This window comes from Ambystoma mexicanum, chromosome 3q (assembly GCF_040938575.1).
Source record: "Ambystoma mexicanum isolate Mex_15411 chromosome 3q, UKY_AmexF1_1, whole genome shotgun sequence".
Classification (NCBI taxonomy): Eukaryota; Metazoa; Chordata; class Amphibia; order Caudata; family Ambystomatidae; genus Ambystoma; species Ambystoma mexicanum.
Window position 1 is genome coordinate 1,105,759,704 of NC_090926.1, and position 24,789 is coordinate 1,105,784,492.

General features: G+C 42.0%; 7 non-coding genes across 7 annotated transcripts; all 7 read left to right on the plus strand.

Moving 5' to 3' along the window:
- The first annotated feature begins 1,993 nt into the window (after positions 1-1,993).
- Positions 1,994-2,066, plus strand: TRNAW-CCA (transfer RNA tryptophan (anticodon CCA)). Its single transcript has one exon. It is a non-coding gene; the product is annotated as a tRNA-Trp (tRNA).
- A 1,966-nt stretch (positions 2,067-4,032) lies between these two features.
- Positions 4,033-4,105, plus strand: TRNAR-CCG (transfer RNA arginine (anticodon CCG)). Its single transcript has one exon. It is a non-coding gene; the product is annotated as a tRNA-Arg (tRNA).
- A 1,966-nt stretch (positions 4,106-6,071) lies between these two features.
- On the plus strand, positions 6,072-6,144 carry TRNAR-CCG (transfer RNA arginine (anticodon CCG)). The gene has a single exon. It is a non-coding gene; the product is annotated as a tRNA-Arg (tRNA).
- Positions 6,145-11,789: 5,645 nt separating this feature from the next.
- On the plus strand, positions 11,790-11,864 carry TRNAR-CCG (transfer RNA arginine (anticodon CCG)). Its single transcript has one exon. It is a non-coding gene; the product is annotated as a tRNA-Arg (tRNA).
- Positions 11,865-13,828: 1,964 nt separating this feature from the next.
- Positions 13,829-13,901, plus strand: TRNAR-CCG (transfer RNA arginine (anticodon CCG)). Its single transcript has one exon. It is a non-coding gene; the product is annotated as a tRNA-Arg (tRNA).
- A 2,329-nt stretch (positions 13,902-16,230) lies between these two features.
- On the plus strand, positions 16,231-16,303 carry TRNAR-CCG (transfer RNA arginine (anticodon CCG)). Its single transcript has one exon. It is a non-coding gene; the product is annotated as a tRNA-Arg (tRNA).
- Positions 16,304-23,928: 7,625 nt separating this feature from the next.
- TRNAR-CCG (transfer RNA arginine (anticodon CCG)) lies at positions 23,929-24,001 on the plus strand. Its single transcript has one exon. It is a non-coding gene; the product is annotated as a tRNA-Arg (tRNA).
- The last annotated feature ends 788 nt before the right edge of the window (positions 24,002-24,789 follow it).

The window sequence follows — 24,789 nt, forward strand, 5'->3', positions numbered from 1 at the left end:
TGTGGGTTCAAGTCTCACCTGGGTCGTCAATTATTTTTAATTTTGATCTTAATTAAATATGAACGAATTTCAACATATATTAACATAAAGATGATTAAAAGGTCTCATCAATGAAAATCATCACACTCATTTCATTCACCTTGTCAATACTGATATATTACCGCGAGACTATGCAGTAAAGACATGTGAATCTTGTCCTGTCTTCATAGAGCTGCCTTGCAACTGTGACATGTCACTTAATATTTTGTTTCTCAGGGAGTATAGCAGCAGAGAAACAGATACTGCTAATTCAATTCCTTATGAGGGCCCCAGCATTTAAGATGTTACTCTTAAGTGAGCTCCCCTGTAGCCACCAATTGCTGAAAAGTGTCTTCCTCAGGTGCCATCTCAACTGTGAAGAGAATCCTCCTAAGCTAGCCTCCTTGCAGTGACATGGCACTGAGAATCATTTTCCTCAGTGAGAATCTCTGCAGTGAAAAAGTTTCTCTTAAGGGATTGTCTCTGTCGTGGAATGTTACAGGAAGTCCTCTTGGTTGGGTAGTGTCCCTGGATTGTAGATCATCCTTTTATAGAGCTGCACTGCACTCACATGTTACTGAACAGCACCTTCCTCTGCAAGAATACTAGCAGTAGAAAATATAGTCTTATGAGAATGAAGCCTGCTGTAAGAGCACCCGAAATAGCCCTACTGCCAGTGTCTCTGCAGAAAGTGGACACTGAGTTGAAACTACTTTCTTGAATTGATTGCACAGTTAAGTACCCTTGTTGCTCGGCACTGTTGCCATTATGGAATCGGAGCGATTGAGAAAGACAACGGTCCGTATTGTAGAATAGAATCCTGTTGTGCTCTTTTTAGTGACCAATCGACACCAGTATACCAGGAATACATAAACATGATAAAACAGGAAGAAAAGTAATGAATTCAAATGTAATGCATTTTATTTAGAAAAGTCCACAAAACCTGCACCATTCAAAACTTGCAGTGAGTGATTAATAAGAGGATCTGAAACTATGTCAAAGGAAATGAATAGGTAAGACATGAAAATCACAAAAAATCTGGTGCTCAAGATGGATATTGTGTCAAGTGTCATGCCCATGAGACTCTGTGACACATGTTTCGGAAAATATCTGGCTTCAACAGGTGAAGGATTACTTGAAAAGTCAAGCAAGTTAGCAAGGATGTTCCAACCTAGAAGAGGGCATTTCAGTGTGAGGGCATCATAGAAGTCATCATTAGAGACAATGAATACATTATCACTAAGTCAATGACCTCCTAGTTATTATCTTTACCAAGTGGGTGGCCGTGAGACAGTGATCACCACAGATAGGAAGTCAGAGATGTCAGGTGAAATGAAAATATGCCAGGCAAGAAATCTAGTTTGTAGAAATCATCAATTTTTGAGACAGAGTAAGAAAAATGCTGGAACTCTAGAATAGTGTCCATAATGGAAAAATCTTACAGCAATTCTTAAATTTTGTAAAGTGCGAATGCCAAGAATATAACACACAGTGCATCGAATTTACGCATTTGGCCAATCCAAAGCAGTTGCTAAGGATTGGTGTATGTCAGGACTATTTGTCCCTATTTTGAGTTCATCTTCATTTCCATCTGTAGAAAGTACCAGTACATACACATTTTTTAGAAGACAAAACATCAGAAGCCAAACTAAGAGCTATTTCAGTGCATATAAATCAAAATACTATAACTAAGGATGGCGAGGAGTAGCAACCACCGCACTGTATACTCTCTTCAATCAAAAGTGTTCAATATGAATTGCGGAAGGGTTTGTGTTGCAGGAGTTGTTCCTTTCTTTACCTTCGCTCACTGGACCATCATATGCAAGGTGTGTTTTCCAAACTCACAGACTTGCTCTACATGTTGACTGTGTTTTTTTTTCATGTTTTTGTTGTTTTTGCCATGGGGTGTTTATTCTGTGTTTGAATTGGTGTTCAGTTGGTCTATTATTGTCAGATCAGTGCTTTTCTATCAAGTGGCCCTGTGGCCTAATGGATAAGGCATCAGCCTCCAAAGCTGGGGGTTGTGGGTTCAAGTCTCACCTGGGTCGTCAATTATTTTTAATTTTGATCTTAATTAAATATGAACAAATTTCAACATATATTAACATAAAGATGATTAAAAGGTCTCATCAATGAAAATCATCACACTCATTTCATTCACCTTGTCAATACTGATATATTACCGCGAGACTATGCAGTAAAGACACGTGAATCTTGTCCTGTCTTCATAGAGCTGCCTTGCAACTGTGACATGTCACTTAATATTTTGTTTCTCAGGGAGTATAGCAGCAGAGAAACAGATACTGCTAATTCAATTCCTTATGAGGGCCCCAGCATTTAAGATGTTACTCTTAAGTGAGCTCCCCTGTAGCCACCAATTGCTGAAAAGTGTCTTCCTCAGGTGCCATCTCAACTGTGAAGAGAATCCTCCTAAGCTAGCCTCCTTGCAGTGACATGGCACTGAGAATCATTTTCCTCAGTGAGAATCTCTGCAGTGAAAAAGTTTCTCTTAAGGGATTGTCTCTGTCGTGGAATGTTACAGGAAGTCCTCTTGGTTGGGTAGTGTCCCTGGATTGTAGATCATCCTTTTATAGAGCTGCAGTGCACTCACATGTTACTGAACAGCCCCTTTCTCTGCAAGAATACTAGCAGTAGAAAATATAGTCTTATGAGAATGAAGCCCGCTGTAAGAGCACCCGAAATAGCCCTACTGCCAGTGTCTCTGCAGAAAGTGGACACTGATTTGAAACTACTTTCTTGAATTGATTGCACAGTTAAGTACCCTTGTTGCTCGGCACTGTTGCCATTATGGAATTAGAGCGATTGAGAAAGACAACGGTCCGTACTGCAGAATAGAATCCTGTTGTGCTCTTTTTAGTGACCAATCGACACCAGTGTACCAGGAATACATAAACATGATAAAACAGGAAGAAAAGTGATGAATTCAAATGTAATGCATTTTATTTGGAAAAGTCCACAAAACCTGCACCATTCAAAACTTGCAGTGAGTGATTAATAAGAGGATCTGAAACTATGTCAAAGGAAATGAATAGGTAAGACATGAAAATCACAAAAAATCTGGTGCTCAAGATGGATATTGTGTCAAGTGTCATGCCCATGAGACTCTGTGACACATGTTTCGGAAAATATCTGGCTTCAACAGGTGAAGGATTACTTGAAAAGTCAAGCAAGTTAGCAAGGATGTTCCAACCTAGAAGAGGGCATTGCAGTGTGAGGGCATGATAGAAGTCATTATTAGAGAAAATGAATACATTATCACTAAGTCAATGACCTCCTAGTTATTATCTTTACCAAGTGGGTGGCCGTGAGACAGTGATCACCACAGATAGGAAGTCAGAGATGTCAGGTGAAATGAAAATATGCCAGGCAAGAAATCTAGTTTGTAGAAATCATCAATTTTTGAGACAGAGTAAGAAAAATGCTGGAACTCTAGAATAGTGTCCATAATGGAAAAATCTTACAGCAATTCTTAAATTTTGTAAAGTGCGAATGCCAAGAATATAACACACAGTGCATCGAATTTACCCATTTGGCCAATCCAAAGCAGTTGCTAAGGATTGGTGTATGTCAGGACTATTTGTCCCTATTTTGAGTTCATCTTCATTTCCATCTGTAGAAAGTACCAGTACATACACATTTTTTAGAAGACAAAACATCAGAAGCCAAACTAAGAGCTATTTCAGTGCATATAAATCAAAATACTATAAATAAGGATGGCGAGGAGTAGCAACCACCGCACTGTATACTCTCTTCAATCAAAAGTGTTCAATATGAATTGTGGAAGGGTTTGTGTTGCAGGAGTTGTTGCTTTCTTTACCTTCGCTCACTGGACCATCATATGCAAGGTGTGTTTTCCAAACTCACAGACTTGCTCTACATGTCGACTGTGTTTTTTTTCATGTTTTTGTTGTTTTTGCCATGGGGTGTTTATTCTGTGTGTGAATTGGTGTTCAGTTGGTCTATTATGGTCAGAACAGTGCTTTTCCATCAAGTGGCCCTGTGGCCTAATGGATAAGGCATCAGCCTCCGAAGCTGGGGATTGTGGGTTCAAGTCCCACCTGGGTCGTCAATTATTTTTAATTTTGATCTTAATTAAATATGAACGAATTTCAACATATATTAACATAAAGATGATTAAAAGGTCTCATCAATGAAAATCATCACACTCATTTCATTCACCTTGTCAATACTGATGTATTACCGCGAGACTATGCAGTAAAGACACGTGAATCTTGTCCTGTCTTCATAGAGCTGCCTTGCAACTGTGACATGTCACTTAATATTTTGTTTCTCAGGGAGTATAGCAGCAGAGAAACAGATACTGCTAATTCAATTCCTTATGAGGGCCCCAGCATTTAAGATGTTACTCTTAAGTGAGCTCCCATGTAGCCACCAATTGCTGAAAAGTGTCTTCCTCAGGTGCCATCTCAACTGTGAAGAGAATCCTCCTAAGCTAGCCTCCTTGCAGTGACATGGCACTGAGAATCATTTTCCTAAGTGAGAATCTCTGCAGTGAAAAAGTTTCTCTTAAGGGATTGTCTCTGTCGTGGAATGTTACAGGAAGTCCTCTTGGTTGGGTAGTGTCCCTGGATTGTAGATCATCCTTTTATAGAGCTGCACTGCGCTCACATGTTACTGAACAGCACCTTCCTCTGCAAGAATACTAGCAGTAGAAAATATAGTCTTATGAGAATGAAGCCCGCTGTAAGAGCACCCGAAATAGCCCTACTGCCAGTGTCTCTGCAGAAAGTGGACACTGAGTTGAAACTACTTTCTTGAATTGATTGCACAGTTAAGTACCCTTGTTGCTCGGCACTGTTGCCATTATGGAATCGGAGCGATTGAGAAAGACAACGGTCCGTACTGTAAAATAGAATCCTGTTGTGCTCTTTTTAGTGACCAATCGACACCAGTGTACCAGGAATACATAAACATGATAAAACAGGAAGAAAAGTGATGAATTCAAATGTAATGCATTTTATTTAGAAAAGTCCACAAAACCTGCACCATTCAAAACTTGCAGTGAGTGATTAATAAGAGGATCTGAAACTATGTCAAAGGAAATGAATAGGTAAGACATGAAAATCACAAAAAATCTGGTGCTCAAGATGGATATTGTGTCAAGTGTCATGCCCATGAGATTCTGTGACACATGTTTCGGAAAATATCTGGCTTCAACAGGTGAAGGATTACTTGAAAAGTCAAGCAAGTTAGCAAGGATGTTCCAACCTAGAAGAGGGCATTGCAGTGTGAGGGCATCATAGAAGTCATCATTAGAGACAATGAATACATTATCACTAAATCAATGACCTCCTAGTTATTATCTTTACCAAGTGGGTGGCCGTGAGACAGTGATCACCACAGATAGGAAGTCAGAGATGTCAGGTGAAATGAAAATATGCCAGGCAAGAAATCTAGTTTGTAGAAATCATCAATTTTTGAGACAGAGTAAGAAAAATGCTGGAACTCTAGAATAGTGTCCATAATGGAAAAATCTTACAGCAATTCTTAAATTTTGTAAAGTGCGAATTCCAAGAATATAACACACAGTGCATCGAATTTACGCATTTGGCCGATCCAAAGCAGTTGCTAAGGATTGGTGCATGTCAGGACTATTTGTCCCTATTTTGAGTTCATCTTCATTTCCATCTGTAGAAAGTACCAGTATATACACATTTTTTAGAAGACAAAACATCAGAAGCCGAACTAAAAGCTATTTCAGTGCATATAAATCAAAATACTATAAATAAGGATGGCGAGGAGTAGCAACCACCGAACTGTATACTCTCTTCAATCAAAAGTGTTCAATATGAATTGCGGAAGGGTTTGTGTTGCAGGAGTTGTTCCTTTCTTTACCTTCGCTCACTGGACCATCATATGCAAGGTGTGTTTTCCAAACTCACAGACTTGCTCTACATGTTGACTGTGTTTTTTTTCATGTTTTTGTTGTTTTTGCCATGGGGTGTTTATTCTGTGTTTGAATTGGTGTTCAGTTGGTCTATTATTGTCAGATCAGTGCTTTTCTATCAAGTGGCCCTGTGGCCTAATGGATAAGGCATCAGCCTCCGAAGCTGGGGGTTGTGGGTTCAAGTCTCACCTGGGTCGTCAATTATTTTTAATTTTGATCTTAATTAAATATGAACGAATTTCAACATATATTAACATAAAGATGATTAAAAGGTCTCATCAATGAAAATCATCACACTCATTTCATTCACCTTGTCAATACTGATATATTACCGCGAGACTATGCAGTAAAGACATGTGAATCTTGTCCTGTCTTCATAGAGCTGCCTTGCAACTGTGACATGTCACTTAATATTTTGTTTCTCAGGGAGTATAGCAGCAGAGAAACAGATACTGCTAATTCAATTCCTTATGAGGGCCCCAGCATTTAAGATGTTACTCTTAAGTGAGCTCCCCTGTAGCCACCAATTGCTGAAAAGTGTCTTCCTCAGGTGCCATCTCAACTGTGAAGAGAATCCTCCTAAGCTAGCCTCCTTGCAGTGACATGGCACTGAGAATCATTTTCCTCAGTGAGAATCTCTGCAGTGAAAAAGTTTCTCTTAAGGGATTGTCTCTGTCGTGGAATGTTACAGGAAGTCCTCTTGGTTGGGTAGTGTCCCTGGATTGTAGATCATCCTTTTATAGAGCTGCACTGCACTCACATGTTACTGAACAGCACCTTCCTCTGCAAGAATACTAGCAGTAGAAAATATAGTCTTATGAGAATGAAGCCTGCTGTAAGAGCACCCGAAATAGCCCTACTTCCAGTGTCTCTGCAGAAAGTGGACACTGAGTTGAAACTACTTTCTTGAATTGATTGCACAGTTAAGTACCCTTGTTGCTCGGCACTGTTGCCATTATGGAATCGGAGCGATTGAGAAAGACAACGGTCCGTATTGTAGAATAGAATCCTGTTGTGCTCTTTTTAGTGACCAATCGACACCAGTATACCAGGAATACATAAACATGATAAAACAGGAAGAAAAGTAATGAATTCAAATGTAATGCATTTTATTTAGAAAAGTCCACAAAACCTGCACCATTCAAAACTTGCAGTGAGTGATTAATAAGAGGATCTGAAACTATGTCAAAGGAAATGAATAGGTAAGATATGAAAATCACAAAAAATCTGGTGCTCAAGATGGATATTGTGTCAAGTGTCATGCCCATGAGACTCTGTGACACATGTTTCGGAAAATATCTGGCTTCAACAGGTGAAGGATTACTTGAAAAGTCAAGCAAGTTAGCAAGGATGTTCCAACCTAGAAGAGGGCATTGCAGTGTGAGGGCATCATAGAAGTCATCATTAGAGACAATGAATACATTATCACTAAGTCAATGACCTCCTAGTTATTATCTTTACCAAGTGGGTGGCCGTGAGACAGTGATCACCACAGATAGGAAGTCAGAGATGTCAGGTGAAATGAAAATATGCCAGGCAAGAAATCTAGTTTGTAGAAATCATCAATTTTTGAGACAGAGTAAGAAAAATGCTGGAACTCTAGAATAGTGTCCATAATGGAAAAATCTTACAGCAATTCTTAAATTTTGTGAAGTGCGAATGCCAAGAATATAACACACAGTGCATCGAATTTACGCATTTGGCCAATCCAAAGCAGTTGCTAAGGATTGGTGTATGTCAGGACTATTTGTCCCTATTTTGAGTTCATCTTCATTTCCATCTGTAGAAAGTACCAGTACATACACATTTTTTAGAAGACAAAACATCAGAAGCCAAACTAAGAGCTATTTCAGTGCATATAAATCAAAATACTATAAATAAGGATGGCGAGGAGTAGCAACCACCGCACTGTATACTCTCTTCAATCAAAAGTGTTAAATATGAATTGCGGAAGGGTTTGTGTTGCAGGAGTTGTTCCTTTCTTTACCTTCGCTCACTGGACCATCATATGCAAGGTGTGTTTTCCAAACTCACAGACCTGCTCTACATGTTGAGTGTGTTTTATTTTCATGTTTTTGTTGTTTTTGCCATGGGGTGTTTATTCTGTGTTTGAATTGGTGTTCAGTTGGTCTATTATTGTCAGATCAGTGCTTTTCTATCAAGTGGCCCTGTGGCCTAATGGATAAGGCATCAGCCTCCAAAGCTGGGGATTGTGGGTTCATGTCTCACCTGGGTCGTCAACTATTTTTAATTTTGATCTTAATTAAATATGAACGAATTTCAACATATATTAACATAAAGATGATTAAAAGGTCTCATCAATGAAAATCATCACACTCATTTCATTCACCTTGTCAATACTGATATATTACCGCGAGACTATGCAGTAAAGACACGTGAATCTTGTCCTGTCTTCATAGAGCTGCCTTGCAACTGTGACATGTCACTTAATATTTTGTTTCTCAGGGAGTATAGCAGCAGAGAAACAGATACTGCTAATTCAATTCCTTATGAGGGCCCCAGCATTTAAGATGTTACTCTTAAGTGAGCTCCCCTGTAGCCACCAATTGCTGAAAAGTGTCTTCCTCAGGTGCCATCTCAACTGTGAAGAGAATCCTCCTAAACTAGCCTCCTTGCAGTAACATGGCACTGAGAATCATTTTCCTCAGTGAGAATCTCTGCAGTGAAAAAGTTTCTCTTAAGGGATTGTCTCTGTCGTGGAATGTTACAGGAAGTCCTCTTGGTTGGGTAGTGTCCCTGGATTGTAGATCATCCTTTTATAGAGCTGCACTGCACTCACATGTTACTGAACAGCACCTTCCTCTGCAAGAATACTAGCAGTAGAAAATATAGTCTTATGAGAATGAAGCCTGCTGTAAGAGCACCCGAAATAGCCCTACTGCCAGTGTCTCTGCAGAAAGTGGACACTGAGTTGAAACTACTTTCTTGAATTGATTGCACAGTTAAGTACCCTTGTTGCTCGGCACTGTTGCCATTATGGAATCGGAGCGATTGAGAAAGACAACGGTCCGTATTGTAGAATAGAATCCTGTTGTGCTCTTTTTAGTGACCAATCGACACCAGTATACCAGGAATACATAAACATGATAAAACAGGAAGAAAAGTAATGAATTCAAATGTAATGCATTTTATTTAGAAAAGTCCACAAAACCTGCACCATTCAAAACTTGCAGTGAGTGATTAATAAGAGGATCTGAAACTATGTCAAAGGAAATGAATAGGTAAGACATGAAAATCACAAAAAATCTGGTGCTCAAGATGGATATTGTGTCAAGTGTCATGCCCATGAAACTCTGTGACACATGTTTCGGAAAATATCTGGCTTCAACAGGTGAAGGATTACTTGAAAAGTCAAGCAAGTTAGCAAGGATGTTCCAACCTAGAAGAGGGCATTTCAGTGTGAGGGCATCATAGAAGTCATCATTAGAGACAATGAATACATTATCACTAAGTCAATGACCTCCTAGTTATTATCTTTACCAAGTGGGTGGCCGTGAGACAGTGATCACCACAGATATGAAGTCAGAGATGTCAGGTGAAATGAAAATATGCCAGGCAAGAAATCTAGTTTGTAGAAATCATCAATTTTTGAGACAGAGTAAGAAAAATGCTGGAACTCTAGAATAGTGTCCATAATGGAAAAATCTTACAGCAATTCTTAAATTTTGTAAAGTGCGAATGCCAAGAATATAACACACAGTGCATCGAATTTACGCATTTGGCCAATCCAAAGCAGTTGCTAAGGATTGGTGTATGTCAGGACTATTTGTCCCTATTTTGAGTTCATCTTCATTTCCATCTGTAGAAAGTACCAGTACATACACATTTTTTAGAAGACAAAACATCAGAAGCCAAACTAAGAGCTATTTCAGTGCATATAAATCAAAATACTATAACTAAGGATGGCGAGGAGTAGCAACCACCTCTCTTCAATCAAAAGTGTTCAATATGAATTGCGGAAGGGTTTGTGTTGCAGGAGTTGTTCCTTTCTTTACCTTCGCTCACTGGACCATCATATGCAAGGTGTGTTTTCCAAACTCACAGACTTGCTCTACATGTTACTGAACAGCACCTTCCTCTGCAAGAATACTAGCAGTAGAAAATATAGTCTTATGAGAATGAAGCCCGCTGTAAGAGCACCCGAAATAGCCCTACTGCCAGTGTCTCTGCAGAAAGTGGACACTGAGTTGAAACTACTTTCTTGAATTGATTGCACAGTTAAGTACCCTTGTTGCTCGGCACTGTTGCCATTATGGAATCGGAGCGATTGAGAAAGACAACGGTCCGTACTGTAGAATAGAATCCTGTTGTGCTCTTTTTAGTGACCAATCGACACCAGTGTACCAGGAATACATAAACATGATAAAACAGGAAGAAAAGTGATGAATTCAAATGTAATGCATTTTATTTAGAAAAGTCCACAAAAGCTGCACCATTCAAAACTTGCAGTGAGTGATTAATAAGAGGATCTGAAACTATGTCAAAGGAAATGAATAGGTAAGACATGAAAATCACAAAAAATCTGGTGCTCAAGATGGATATTGTGACAAGTGTCATGCCCATGAGATTCTGTGACACATGTTTCGGAAAATATCTGGCTTCAACAGGTGAAGGATTACTTGAAAAGTCAAGCAAGTTAGCAAGGATGTTCCAACCTAGAAGAGGGCATTGCAGTGTGAGGGCATCATAGAAGTCATCATTAGAGACAATGAATACATTATCACTAAGTCAATGACCTCCTAGTTATTATCTTTACCAAGTGGGTGGCCGTGAGACAGTGATCACCACAGATAGGAAGTCAGAGATGTCAGGTGAAATGAAAATATGCCAGGCAAGAAATCTAGTTTGTAGAAATCATCAATTTTTGAGACAGAGTAAGAAAAATGCTGGAACTCTAGAATAGTGTCCATAATGGAAAAATCTTACAGCAATTCTTAAATTTTGTAAAGTGCGAATGCCAAGAATATAACACACAGTGCATCGAATTTACGCATTTGGCCAATCCAAAGCAGTTGCTAAGGATTGGTGCATGTCAGGACTATTTGTCCCTATTTTGAGTTCATCTTCATTTCCATCTGTAGAAAGTACCAGTATATACACATTTTTTAGAAGACAAAACATCAGAAGCCGAACTAAAAGCTATTTCAATGCATATAAATCAAAATACTATAAATAAGGATGGCGAGGAGTAGCAACCACCGCACTGTATACTCTCTTCAATCAAAAGTGTTCAATATGAATTGCGGAAGGGTTTGTGTTGCAGGAGTTGCTCCTTTCTTTACCTTCGCTCACTGGACCATCATATACAATGTGCGAATGCCAAGAATATAACACACAGTGCATCGAATTTACGCATTTGGCCAATCCAAAGCAGTTGCTAAGGATTGGTGTATGTCAGGACTATTTGTCCCTATTTTGAGTTCATCTTCATTTCCATCTGTAGAAAGTACCAGTATATACACATTTTTTAGAAGACAAAACATCAGAAGCCAAACTAAAAGCTATTTCAGTGCATATAAATCAAAATACTATAAATAAGGATGGCGAGGAGTAGCAACCACCGCACTGTATACTCTCTTCAATCAAAAGTGTTCAATATGAATTGCGGAAGGGTTTGTGTTGCAGGAGTTGTTCCTTTCTTTACCTTCGCTCACTGGACCATCATATGCAAGGTGTGTTTTCCAAACTCACAGACTTGCTCTACATGTTGACTGTGTTTTTTTTTCATGTTTTTGTTGTTTTTGCCATGGGGTGTTTATTCTGTGTTTGAATTGGTGTTCAGTTGGTCTATTATGGTCCGATCAGTGCTTTTCTATCAAGTGGCCCTGTGGCCTAATGGATAAGGCATCAGCCCCCGAAGCTGGGGATTGTGGGTTCAAGTCCCACCTGGGTGTCAATTATTTTTAATTTTGATCTTAATTAAATATGAACGAATTTCAACATATATTAACATAAAGATGATTAAAAGGTCTCATCAATGAAAATCATCACACTCATTTCATTCACCTTGTCAATACTGATGTATTACCGCAAGACTATGCAGTAAAGACACGTGAATCTTGTCCTGTCTTCATAGAGCTGCCTTGCAACTGTGACATGTCACTTAATATTTTGTTTCTCAGGGAGTATAGCAGCAGAGAAACAGATACTGCTAATTCAATTCCTTATGAGGGCCCCAGCATTTAAGATGTTACTCTTAAGTGAGCTCCCCTGTAGCCACCAATTGCTGAAAAGTGTCTTCCTCAGGTGCCATCTCAACTGTGAAGAGAATCCTCCTAAGCTAGCCTCCTTGCAGTGACATGGCACTGAGAATCATTTTCCTCAGTGAGAATCTCTGCAGTGAAAAAGTTTCTCTTAAGGGATTGTCTCTGTCGTGGAATGTTACAGGAAGTCCTCTTGGTTGGGTAGTGTCCCTGGATTGTAGATCATCCTTTTATAGAGCTGCACTGCACTCACATGTTACCGAACAGCACCTTCCTCTGCAAGAATACTAGCAGTAGAAAATATAGTCTTATGAGAATGAAGCCTGCTGTAAGAGCACCCGAAATAGTCCTACTGCCAGTGTCTCTGCAGAAAGTGGACACTGAGTTGAAACTACTTTCTTGAATTGATTGCACAGTTAAGTACCCTTGTTGCTCGGCACTGTTGCCATTATGGAATCGGAGCGATTGAGAAAGACAACGGTCCGTATTGTAGAATAGAATCCTGTTGTGCTCTTTTTAGTGACCAATCGACACCAGTATACCAGGAATACATAAACATGATAAAACAGGAAGAAAAGTAATGAATTCAAATGTAATGCATTTTATTTAGAAAAGTCCACAAAACCTGCACCATTCAAAACTTGCAGTGAGTGATTAATAAGAGGATCTGAAACTATGTCAAAGGAAATGAATAGGTAAGACATGAAAATCACAAAAAATCTGGTGCTCAAGATGGATATTGTGTCAAGTGTCATGCCCATGAGACTCTGTGACACATGTTTCGGAAAATATCTGGCTTCAACAGGTGAAGGATTACTTGAAAAGTCAAGCAAGTTAGCAAGGATGTTCCAACCTAGAAGAGGGCATTTCAGTGTGAGGGCATCATAGAAGTCATCATTAGAGACAATGAATACATTATCACTAAGTCAATGACCTCCTAGTTATTATCTTTACCAAGTGGGTGGCCGTGAGACAGTGATCACCACAGATAGGAAGTCAGAGATGTCAGGTGAAATGAAAATATGCCAGGCAAGAAATCTAGTTTGTAGAAATCATCAATTTTTGAGACAGAGTAAGAAAAATGCTGGAACTCTAGAATAGTGTCCATAATGGAAAAATCTTACAGCAATTCTTAAATTTTGTAAAGTGCGAATGCCAAGAATATAACACACAGTGCATCAAATTTACGCATTTGGCCAATCCAAAGCAGTTGCTAAGGATTGGTGTATGTCAGGACTATTTGTCCCTATTTTGAGTTCATCTTCATTTCCATCTGTAGAAAGTACCAGTACATACACATTTTTTAGAAGACAAAACATCAGAAGCCAAACTAAGAGCTATTTCAGTGCATATAAATCAAAATACTATAACTAAGGATGGCGAGGAGTAGCAACCACCGCACTGTATACTCTCTTCAATCAAAAGTGTTCAATATGAATTGCGGAAGGGTTTGTGTTGCAGGAGTTGTTCCTTTCTTTACATTCGCTCACTGGACCATCATATGCAAGGTGTGTTTTCCAAACTCACAGACTTGCTCTACATGTTGACTGTGTTTTTTTTTCATGTTTTTGTTGTTTTTGCCATGGGGTGTTTATTCTGTGTTTGAATTGGTGTTCAGTTGGTCTATTATTGTCAGATCAGTGTTTTTCTATCAAGTGGCCCTGTGGCCTAATGGATAAGGCATCAGCCTCCGAAGCTGGGGATTGTGGGTTCAAGTCCCACCTGGGTCGTCAATTATTTTTAATTTTGATCTTAATTAAATATGAACGAATTTCAACATATATTAACATAAAGATGATTAAAAGGTCTCATCAATGACAATCATCACACTCATTTCATTCACCTTGTCAATACTGATATATTACCGCGAGACTATGCAGTAAAGACACGTGAATCTTGTCCTGTCTTCATAGAGCTGCCTTGCAACTGTGACATGTCACTTAATATTTTGTTTCTGAGGGAGTATAGCAGCAGAGAAACAGATACTGCTAATTCAATTCCTTATGAGGGCCCCAGCATTTAAGATGTTACTCTTAAGTGAGCTCCCCTGTAGCCACCAATTGCTGAAAAGTGTTTTCCTCAGGTGCCATCTCAACTGTGAAGAGAATCCTCCTAAGCTAGCCTCCTTGCAGTGACATGGCACTGAGAATCATTTTCCTCAGTGAGAATCTCAACAGTGAAAAAGTTTCTCTTAAGGGATTGTCTCTGTCGTGGAATGTTACAGGAAGTCCTCTTGGTTGGGTAGTGTCCCTGGATTGTAGATCATCCTTTTATAGAGCTGCACTGCACTCACATGTTACCGAACAGCACCTTCCTCTGCAAGAATACTAGCAGTAGAAAATATAGTCTTATGAGAATGAAGCCTGCTGTAAGAGCACCCGAAATAGTCCTACTGCCAGTGTCTCTGCAGAAAGTGGACACTGAGTTGAAACTACTTTCTTGAATTGATTGCACAGTTAAGTACCCTTGTTGCTCGGCACTGTTGCCATTATGGAATCGGAGCGATTGAGAAAGACAACGGTCCGTATTGTAGAATAGAATCCTGTTGTGCTCTTTTTAGTGACCAATCGACACCAGTATACCAGGAATACATAAACATGATAAAACAGGAAGAAAAGTAATGAATTCAAATGTAATGCATTTTATTTAGAAAAGTCCACAAAACCTGCACCATTCAAAACTTGCAGTGAGTGATTAATAAGAGGATCTGAAACTATGTCAAAGGAAATGAATAGGTAAGACATGAAAATCACAAAAAATCTGGTGCTCAAGATGGATATTGTGTCAAGTGTCATGCCCATGAGACTCTGTGACACATGTTTCGGAAAATATCTGGCTTCAACAGGTGAAGGATTACTTGAAAAGTCAAGCAAGTTAGCAAGGATGTTCCAACCTAGAAGAGGGCATTTCAGTGTGAGGGCATCATAGAAGTCATCATTAGAGACAATGAATACATTATCACTAAGTCAATGACCTCCTAGTTATTATCTTTACCAAGTGGGTGGCCGTGAGACAGTGATCACCACAGATAGGAAGTCAGAGATGTCAGGTGAAATGAAAATATGCCAGGCAAGAAATCTAGTTTGTAGAAATCATCAATTTTTGAGACAGAGTAAGAAAAATGCTGGAACTCTAGAATAGTGTCCATAATGGAAAAATCTTACAGCAATTCTTAAATTTTGTAAAGTGCGAATGCCAAGAATATAACACACAGTGCATCGAATTTACGCATTTGGCCAATCCAAAGCAGTTGCTAAGGATTGGTGCATGTCAGGACTATTTGTCCCTATTTTGAGTTCATCTTCATTTCCATCTGTAGAAAGTACCAGTACATACACATTTTTTAGAAGACAAAACATCAGAAGCCGAACTAAAAGCTATTTCAGTGCATATAAATCAAAATACTATAAATAAGGATGGCGAGGAGTAGCAACCACCGCACTGTATACTCTCTTCAATCAAAAGTGTTCAATATGAATTGCGGAAGGGTTTGTGTTGCAGGAGTTGTTCCTTTCTTTACCTTCGCTCACTGGACCATCATATGCAAAGTGCGAATGCCAAGAATATAACACACAGTGCATCGAATTTACGCATTTGGCCAATCCAAAGCAGTTGCTAAGGATTGGTGTATGTCAGGACTATTTGTCCCTATTTTGAGTTCATCTTCATTTCCATCTGTAGAAAGTACCAGTACATACACATTTTTTAGAAGACAAAACATCAGAAGCCAAACTAAAAGCTATTTCAGTGCATATAAATCAAAATACTATAAATAAGGATGGCGAGGAGTAGCAACCACCGCACTGTATACTCTCTTCAATCAAAAGTGTTCAATATGAATTGCGGAAGGGTTTGTGTTGCAGGAGTTGTTCCTTTCTTTACCTTCGCTCACTGGACCATCATATCCAAGGTGTGTTTTCCAAACTCACAGACTTGCTTTACATGTTGACTGTGTTTTTTTTTCATGTTTTTGTTGTTTTTGCCATGGGGTGTTTATTCTGTGTTTGAATTGGTGTTCAGTTGGTCTATTATTGTCAGATCAGTGTTTTTCTATCAAGTGGCCCTGTGGCCTAATGGATAAGGCATCAGCCTCCGAAGCTGGGGATTGTGGGTTCAAGTCCCACCTGGGTCGTCAATTAGTTTTAATTTTGATCTTAATTAAATATGAACGAATTTCAACATATATTAACATAAAGATGATTAAAAGGTCTCATCAATGAAAATCATCACACTCATTTCATTCACCTTGTCAATACTGATGTATTACCGCGACACTATGCAGTAAAGACACGTGAATCTTGTCCTGTCTTCATAAAGCTGCCTTGCAACTGTGACATATCACTTAATATTTTGCTTCTCAGGGAGTATAGCAGCAGAGAAACAGATACTGCTAATTCAATTCCTTATGAGGGCCCCAGCATTTAAGATGTTACTCTTAAGTGAGCTCCCATGTAGCCACCAATTGCTGAAAAGTGTCTTCCTCAGGTGCCATCTCAACTGTGAAGAGAATCCTCCTAAGCTAGCCTCCTTGCAGTGACATGTCACTGAGAATCATTTTCCTCAGTGAGAATCTCTGCAGTGAAAAAGTTTCTCTTAAGGGATTGTCTCTGTCGTGGAATGTTACAGGAAGTCCTCTTGGTTGGGTAGTGTCCCTGGATTGTAGATCATCCTTTTATAGAGCTGCACTGCACTCATATGTTACTGAACAGCACCTTCCTCTGCAAGAATACTAGCAGTAGAAAATATAGTCTTATGAGAATGAAGCCTGCTGTAAGAGCACCCGAAATAGCCCTACTGCCAGTGTCTCTGCAGAAAGTGGACACTGAGTTGAAACTACTTTCTTGAATTGATTGCACAGTTAAGTACCCTTGTTGCTCGGCACTGTTGCCATTATGGAATCGGAGCGATTGAGAAAGACAACGGTCCGTACTGTAGAATAGAATCCTGTTGTGCTCTTTTTAGTGACCAATCGACACCAGTGTACCAGGAATACATAAACATGATAAAACAGGAAGAAAAGTAATGAATTCAAATGTAATGCATTTTATTTAGAAAAGTCCACAAAACCTGCACCATTCAAAACTTGCAGTGAGTGATTAATAAGAGGATCTGAAACTATGTCAAAGGAAATGAATAGGTAAGACATGAAAATCACAAAAAATCTGGTGCTCAAGATGGATATTGTGTCAAGTGTCATGCCCATGAGACTCTGTGACACATGTTTCGGAAAATATCTGGCTTCAACAGGTGAAGGATTACTTGAAAAGTCAAGCAAGTTAGCAAGGATGTTCCAACCTAGAAGAGGGCATTGCAGTGTGAGGGCATCATAGAAGTCATCATTAGAGACAATGAATACATTATCACTAAGTCAATGACCTCCTAGTTATTATCTTTACCAAGTGGGTGGCCATGAGACAGTGATCACCACAGATAGGAAGTCAGAGATGTCAGGTGAAATGAAAATATGCCAGGCAAGAAATCTAGTTTGTAGAAATCATCAATTTTTGAGAGTTCCAGCGGAGCTCCCGAGATCCTGAACAGATCCGGGCAAATCAGTGCAGTACGACTGCTTATTGAATACCGACGATATGCATGCCAGCGTGTGAAGGTGCCACCGAAGTACTGTGAACTTTTGGAGGACATAGCAGCTACGACGGCTAAGATCAGAGAAGAAAAGTCGAGAGACGCTGAGAACAAAGGGCGACTCAAAATGGCCGACATAGGCCCGAGACGGGATTAAAAAGAGTTGCGGGAAGACCTAACCAGGTCAGCGTGCAGTGCGCCCACTCATCATTCGATAGACCTGCACATCCTCAGGACCATGTCCAGTAAGGCAGTGCGACCTAAGGCGAAACAGCCCACGCTGGATGACTTCACCAAAACGTCCCCGGGCCCGGACGCCACCAAGAATAAGGATGCACCGGCCGTGGGTAGCGCAACGACTTCGAGCTCTAACCAAGAAATCCTGGCAGCGATTGCGGACCTGAGAGCGGCCTGGGAGTCGAAATTAGAACTGGCTGTCTCTGAATTAAAAACGGTATTGGACCTCAAAGTTGGGGAGGTCCAGGAGGACGTCAATCTACTGAGACAAGACGTTAGGGTTCTGGCGGAGCGCACAGAGTCCCTGGAAAAAGAAGTTGGCCCGAATACGGCGGACTGTGCCACCCACAAGGCAAAACTGCACGCCCTAATCCAAAGGGTGGGCAACTTGGAAAGTAGAGTGGAGGAGGCGGAAGGACTGGCCCGTCGCAACAATATCCGCATTGTGGGCCTACCGGAGGGGACGGAGGGCCGTGACCCTACTGACTTTGTTGAGACCATGTTGCTGCAAGAGATATCCGGAGGGGTCTTATCCCAAGGCTTCGCAGTGGAGAGAGCACATAGAGCCCTAACGAGGAAGCCGCCTCCCGGAAACCCGCCCAGACCCATCATTGCCAAAATTCTTAACTATCGTGATCGGGAAAGAATATTAGAACATTTTCGAAAAGGAGGCACGATCAAGAGAGGAGCAGCAAACATCACGGCGTATCCGGTTTACACCCTAGCTGTGCAGCGGAGCCGCATGAACTTTGGGACTGTGAAACGGAGGCTGAGGGAGGCAGGTTACAAATATATGTTGCTTTACCCTGCAAAACTGAAGGTCATACAGGCGCATAAAACTTTATTTTTCGAGACCCCAGAGGACGCCATGGAGTGGCTCGACGCACAGGGGTGCCCTCAAGAATCGGCGGACCGGCCCCAGAAGGACTCGGAGGAGCTGCGGAAGACGTAAAATGGCGTCGCAAGATGGCGCGACTCATGGACCCTGAGACTTGATTATAGTCGGTTCGGAACCTTCGGTATGGAAGGTCAGTTGGTTGTACTGTTTGTCACAAACATTGAGATTATCATTGAACGGGAGCCCCATGGAGCGATACTCTCTCCCCACAATAGCTTAGGTTAGGTGGCCATTAGGGCGACCTCACCATACTGGGCTCCGTGCACGGACCGGTGTTTGCGGAACCAGATGTGGGGGTGCCTGAGCTCTTTTGTTGAAGCTGGGCAACAGTTGGGGTGTGTGGTGTTGGGGGGAGGGTAGAAGAGGGAGGGGAAAGGGAGTTGGAGTTTGGTTGTGTGTGTGGTTAGTTTGGGAATGAGCTTATTCGCGGAGTGGCTGCAGTGGGACGCCTTCTGTGTCATGAGAACCGCTGGAGGTTCCCGTAAGTGGGGTGGGAAGACACATAGCTGCCATGGGTGACCTCAAGATTGCCACCTGGAACGTCCGGGGCCTCAATAATTACCTGAAAAGAAATAAAGTCATGTTGTATCTTAAACGACAGAAGATCGACATTGCCCTACTACAAGAAACGCACCTGGCCCAACATAAACTAGACCTTGTAAAGAAAAAATGGGGTGGTACAGTGGTGGGCTCCCCGTACTCGGCCTATGCCAGAGGTGTGCTGATCTGGGTGGCCCCGCATGTCCCACTCAGAATTGTACGAGAGGAGGTAGACACGGAGGGTAGACTGGTAATACTGAGGGTACTGATTGAGAACAGAGGACTGAGTATTATTAATACATATGCCCCCAATCAGAATACTGCTGTATACTTCAGGACTCTATGTACACGCCTGGGCCAGTGCGCAGGGGAACCGATCATCTGGGGGGGGGACTTTAACTGTGTTCTTGACCCCAAGATAGATAGGTCCGACAGTAAAGTAGACAGGCCCACCCCAGCGGCCAGGGCTCTACGGGTACTATTAGACGACTATGGACTAGAAGATGTCTGGAGATTGAAACACCCCACGGCCTTGCAGTACTCTCATTATTCGGCCCCTCAACAGTTGCACACGAGACTAGATTACTTCTTTGCTACGCCAGAAGTGGCGATAACAACTACACAGGTTGAATACAGAGCGAGCGTCCTGTCGGACCATTCGCCCTTGGTGATGGCCTGGCAATATGGCCGCCCCAGAGGGCGGATTCCAACATGGCGCATTCGGGCGGAGGCGCTCAGAGACCCGGTCTTTAGAGAAGATATTAGAGAGACGATTACAAGGTATTTTGAGGAGAACACGGGCAGTGTGGATTCGGCTGGTACACTTTGGGAGGCCTTCACGGTGGTAGTGAGGGGCGACGCTATCTCTAAATCAAAGGGCCTTCAGGGGGGGGTTTTAGCCGAGCTGAGGGGGAGGGGACACAGACCTAGTACTCGAATTACAACAACGAAGCTCAGAGCTGTGGGAGCGGCTTTGTGACCTCAATTACAGGAAATACGTGGAGAGGCAACATGCAGGAGGTGACAAAACTGGTCGCCTACTGGCATGGCTTTATAAGAGGGAAACCCCCAGGGGCCCGGTCATGATGATAGAAAGGGAAGACGGAGAGGAGGCTCACACTCAGGAAGAGGTTAACGCTGCTTCCTTAGATTATTATAAAGCGCTGTATGAGGACAAAGGGGAAGACAATCTGGATAAAATCAGGGACACACTGGAAGATATAGAACTGCCCAGGATTAGTGCAGAGGAAAGGGAGGAGTTAGATGGCCCCATTACGCTAGATGAACTGGAAGAGGTGGTGAAACGGCTGCCTACTTGCAAGACCCCGGGCACTGATGGACTCCCGAGTGAGTTCTACAAAACGTATAGCGCAGAGATACTCCCCCCTATGCTGGAGATGTATAACGAATCATTCGAGGGAGGCCGATTGCCAGACACGCTCAGAGAAGCGCTGATCGTACCACTACCCAAGCCTAACAAGCCGAGACAACACTGTGGATCGTACAGACCGCTGTCAATGTTGAACCAAGACAGTAAGATCCTGACAGCGGTCTTGGCGGATAGGCTGCGCAAGGTCATCGGCTGACTGATACACTCGGATCAGACAGGTTATGTCCCTGGCAGGAATATAACTCATAATCACAGGCGGCTCCACCGAGTGATAGAAGAAGGGAACAGAAGAGATGAGGAAATGGCAGTGATCTCCCTAGACGCAGTTAAGGCGTTTGATTCGGTGAGGTGGCCGTGGCTGTTTGCGGTCCTGAGAGAATATGGGTTTGGGCCAGGCTATATCAGATGGGCGAGACTACTGTATAGCCAGCCAACGGCTAGGGTGCGTACGGGATCAGTGATATCCGATAAGTGGCACCTAAGTAGGGGTACTAGGCAGGGATGTCCTTGGTCCCCGATGTTATACATATTGGCCTTGGAACCCTTAGCTGTATATCTTAGACAGCAATATGACCTGGTGGGCATCGAGGTGGGAGGAAAGAGCCATTTGATATCCTTATATGCCGATGACTTGCTGCTGTACCTAAAGTATCCGGAAGAGAACCTCCAGTATGTGTTGGAGGTCATGCAGAAGTATGCCGAATTGTCCGGCATAGCGGTTAAGCCTGGCAAGTCGAGCATGTTCCCCCTAGGGTACTATTCGAAGGTCCCCACGGAACGCTTACCGGTATTGCCCGTGCCTTGGGCAGCCGAGTCCTTCCGATACCTCGGAATAGACATATATCACACTGTGGGAAACGAACATCTGCATAACACCGAGGTTGCTGTGGATAAGATCCGTGCGTCTATGCGATTTTGGGAAAAGCTGCCGCTAGCGATGATAGGGCGAGGGGCGTTGCTTAAAATGGTTGTCTTGCCTAGACTGCTGCATTTCTTCAACAACATACCATACTTAATAGCTAGGAAGTTCTTTACCAAACTCGACAGTATGTGCAGGGACTTCCTATGGCACGGCACTCGCAACCGAGTGGCGCTGTGGAAGCTACAAAACTTCTACGATAAAGGAGGGATTAAATTACCACATTTTGAGGCCTATTATGTTGCGAGCCAATTGCAATATGTTACACAGTGGCTCTCTGATGAGGAATCTCCCGAGTCCAGGTTGGTTGGGACAGATTGCACCCCGTTCTATTTGAAGGAGATCATCTGGGTCCCTAGACAAGACTTAAATCTTCGCCCTGGTATGCTGTTACTTGGGTGGAAAATGTGGCGTAGAGCATGCCGGCTGCTGGAAAGCCCGGATCCGTGTTCGCCGCAGGTGCCACTGGTTGCCTTGACTGCGGGGGATGGTCAACTTAGAAAAACGATCAGAATGTACTGGGAACCGGTTCGGTTGGCCACGTTAGGAGATATATGGCAAGATGGGGCCATCAAGGATTTTGCAGACTTAGAAGAAGAAGCTGGGTTACATGGGGGCCAATACGTTACATACCTCAGGTTGGTACGGATTAACCCGAAAATCTTGGCCTGAGACGGTGTTAGCGGAGGATCCGGACGCCCTGATTGATACAATATATGACATATCAGAGGGCGGACACGAGATCTCCAGATTGTATGAGGTGGTGATGTCCCGAGTGGGAAAGGACTTGACAGACTTGAGACTAGAATGGGAAATGGAGGTGGGGGTTCAGATGACTGATGGGATGTGGGAACGGGCTCTGGGATATCATAAAAAAGTGTCCAGAAATGCTAGATTACAGCAAATCCAACTATATATCACACACAGAGCGTATATGACCCCCAAGAGAATAGCTAAGTTTGCGAACTTGGGCAGGCAGGCATGCCCGAAATGTAACGAGGAGGACGCGGACATGACGCATATGTTCTGGTCCTGCCCAGTAATCGAAGTCTTCTGGAGAGAAGTGTCACAGAAGTTGGCTGACAAAGGGGTCCCGATAAGCATTGACACAACCTGGGCTTGCCTTCTAGGGGGGTTCCCCAGACCTAAGAACACCAAACATCTGGGGAAACTGAGAGACCTAGCGTATATACTCGCTAAGAGGAGGATAGCTATGAACTGGAAGCAATGCTACAAACCTAGGATAGAGATGTGGTGGAGGGATCTCCAAAAATGGGCGGAAGCCGAAACCATGGTCTGGCAAGAGGCATGCAGTAAATGCGGGGAGGAGGATGTGGGCAACCTAGTAGCCTGGAGGTCATTAGTCACTGGTCTGTTTGGGGTACGAGGAGAACCTACTGCCTCGGAGGAGGAAGTCACCCGGCCACACCAGGTCGATACGGAACTACCCTGTGGATGAGCTCTTGAAGGGGAGGGGGGGAGTGTAGTGTTGTGTTTTGTTAAGTGTTTATTGTCTTATTGTATATAATGTCACAAGTTTGTTTATATTGTTTTCACTTAAAACAAAATAAAAATATATTTAAAAAAAAAAATATTTGAGACAGAGTAAGAAAAATGCTGGAACTCTAGAATAGTGTCCATAATGGAAAAATCTTACAGCAATTCTTAAATTTTGTAAAGTGCGAATGCCAAGAATATAACACACAGTGCATCGAATTTACGCATTTGGCCAATCCAAAGCAGTTGCTAAGGATTGGTGCATGTCAGGACTATTTGTCGCTATTTTGAGTTCATCTTCATTTCCATCTGTAGAAAGTACCAGTATATACACATTTTTTAGAAGACAAAACATCAGAAGCCAAACTAAAAGCTATTTCAGTGCATATAAATCAAAATACTATAAATAAGGATGGCGAGGAGTAGCAACCACCGCACTGTATACTCTCTTCAATCAAAAGTGTTCAATATGAATTGCGGAAGGGTTTGTGTTGCAGGAGTTGTTCCTTTCTTTACCTTCGCTCACTGGACCATCATATGCAAGGTGTGTTTTCCAAACTCACAGACTTGCTCTACATGTTGACTGTGTTTTTTTTTCATGTTTTTGTTGTTTTTGCCATGGGGTGTTTATTCTGTGTTTGAATTGGTGTTCAGTTGGTCTATTATGGTCAGATCAGTGCTTTTCTATCAAGTGGCCCTGTGGCCTAATGGATAAGGCATCAGCCTCCGAAGCTGGGGATTGTGGGTTCAAGTCCCACCTGGGTCGTCAATTATTTTTAATTTTGAGCTTAATTAAATATGAACGAATTTCAACATATATTAACATAAAGATGATTAAAAGGTCTCATCAATGAAAATCATCACACTCATTTCATTCACCTTGTCAATACTGATATATTACCGCGAGACTATGCAGTAAAGACACGTGAATCTGGTCCTGTCTTCATAGAGCTGCCTTGCAACTGTGACATGTCACTTAATATTTTGTTTCTCAGGGAGTATAGCAGCAGAGAAACAGATACTGCTAATTCAATTCCTTATGAGGGCCCCAGCATTTAAGATGTTACTCTTAAGTGAGCTCCCATGTAGCCACCAATTGCTGAAAAGTGTCTTCCTCAGGTGCCATCTCAACTGTGAAGAGAATCCTCCTAAGCTAGCCTCCTTGCAGTGACATGGCACTGAGAATCATTTTCCTCAGTGAGAATCTCTGCAGTGAAAAAGTTTCTCTTAAGGGATTTTCTCTGTCGTGGAATGTTACAGGAAGTCCTCTTGGTTGGGTAGTGTCCCTGGATTGTAGATCATCCTTTTATAGAGCTGCACTGCACTCATATGTTACTGAACAGCACCTTCCTCTGCAAGAATACTAGCAGTAGAAAATATAGTCTTATGAGAATGAAGACTGCTGTAAGAGCACCCGAAATAGCCCTACTGCCAGTGTCTCTGCAAAAAGTGGACACTGAGTTGAAACTACTTTCTTGAATTGATTGCACAGTTAAGTACCCTTGTTGCTCGGCACTGTTGCCATTATGGAATCGGAGCGATTGAGAAAGACAA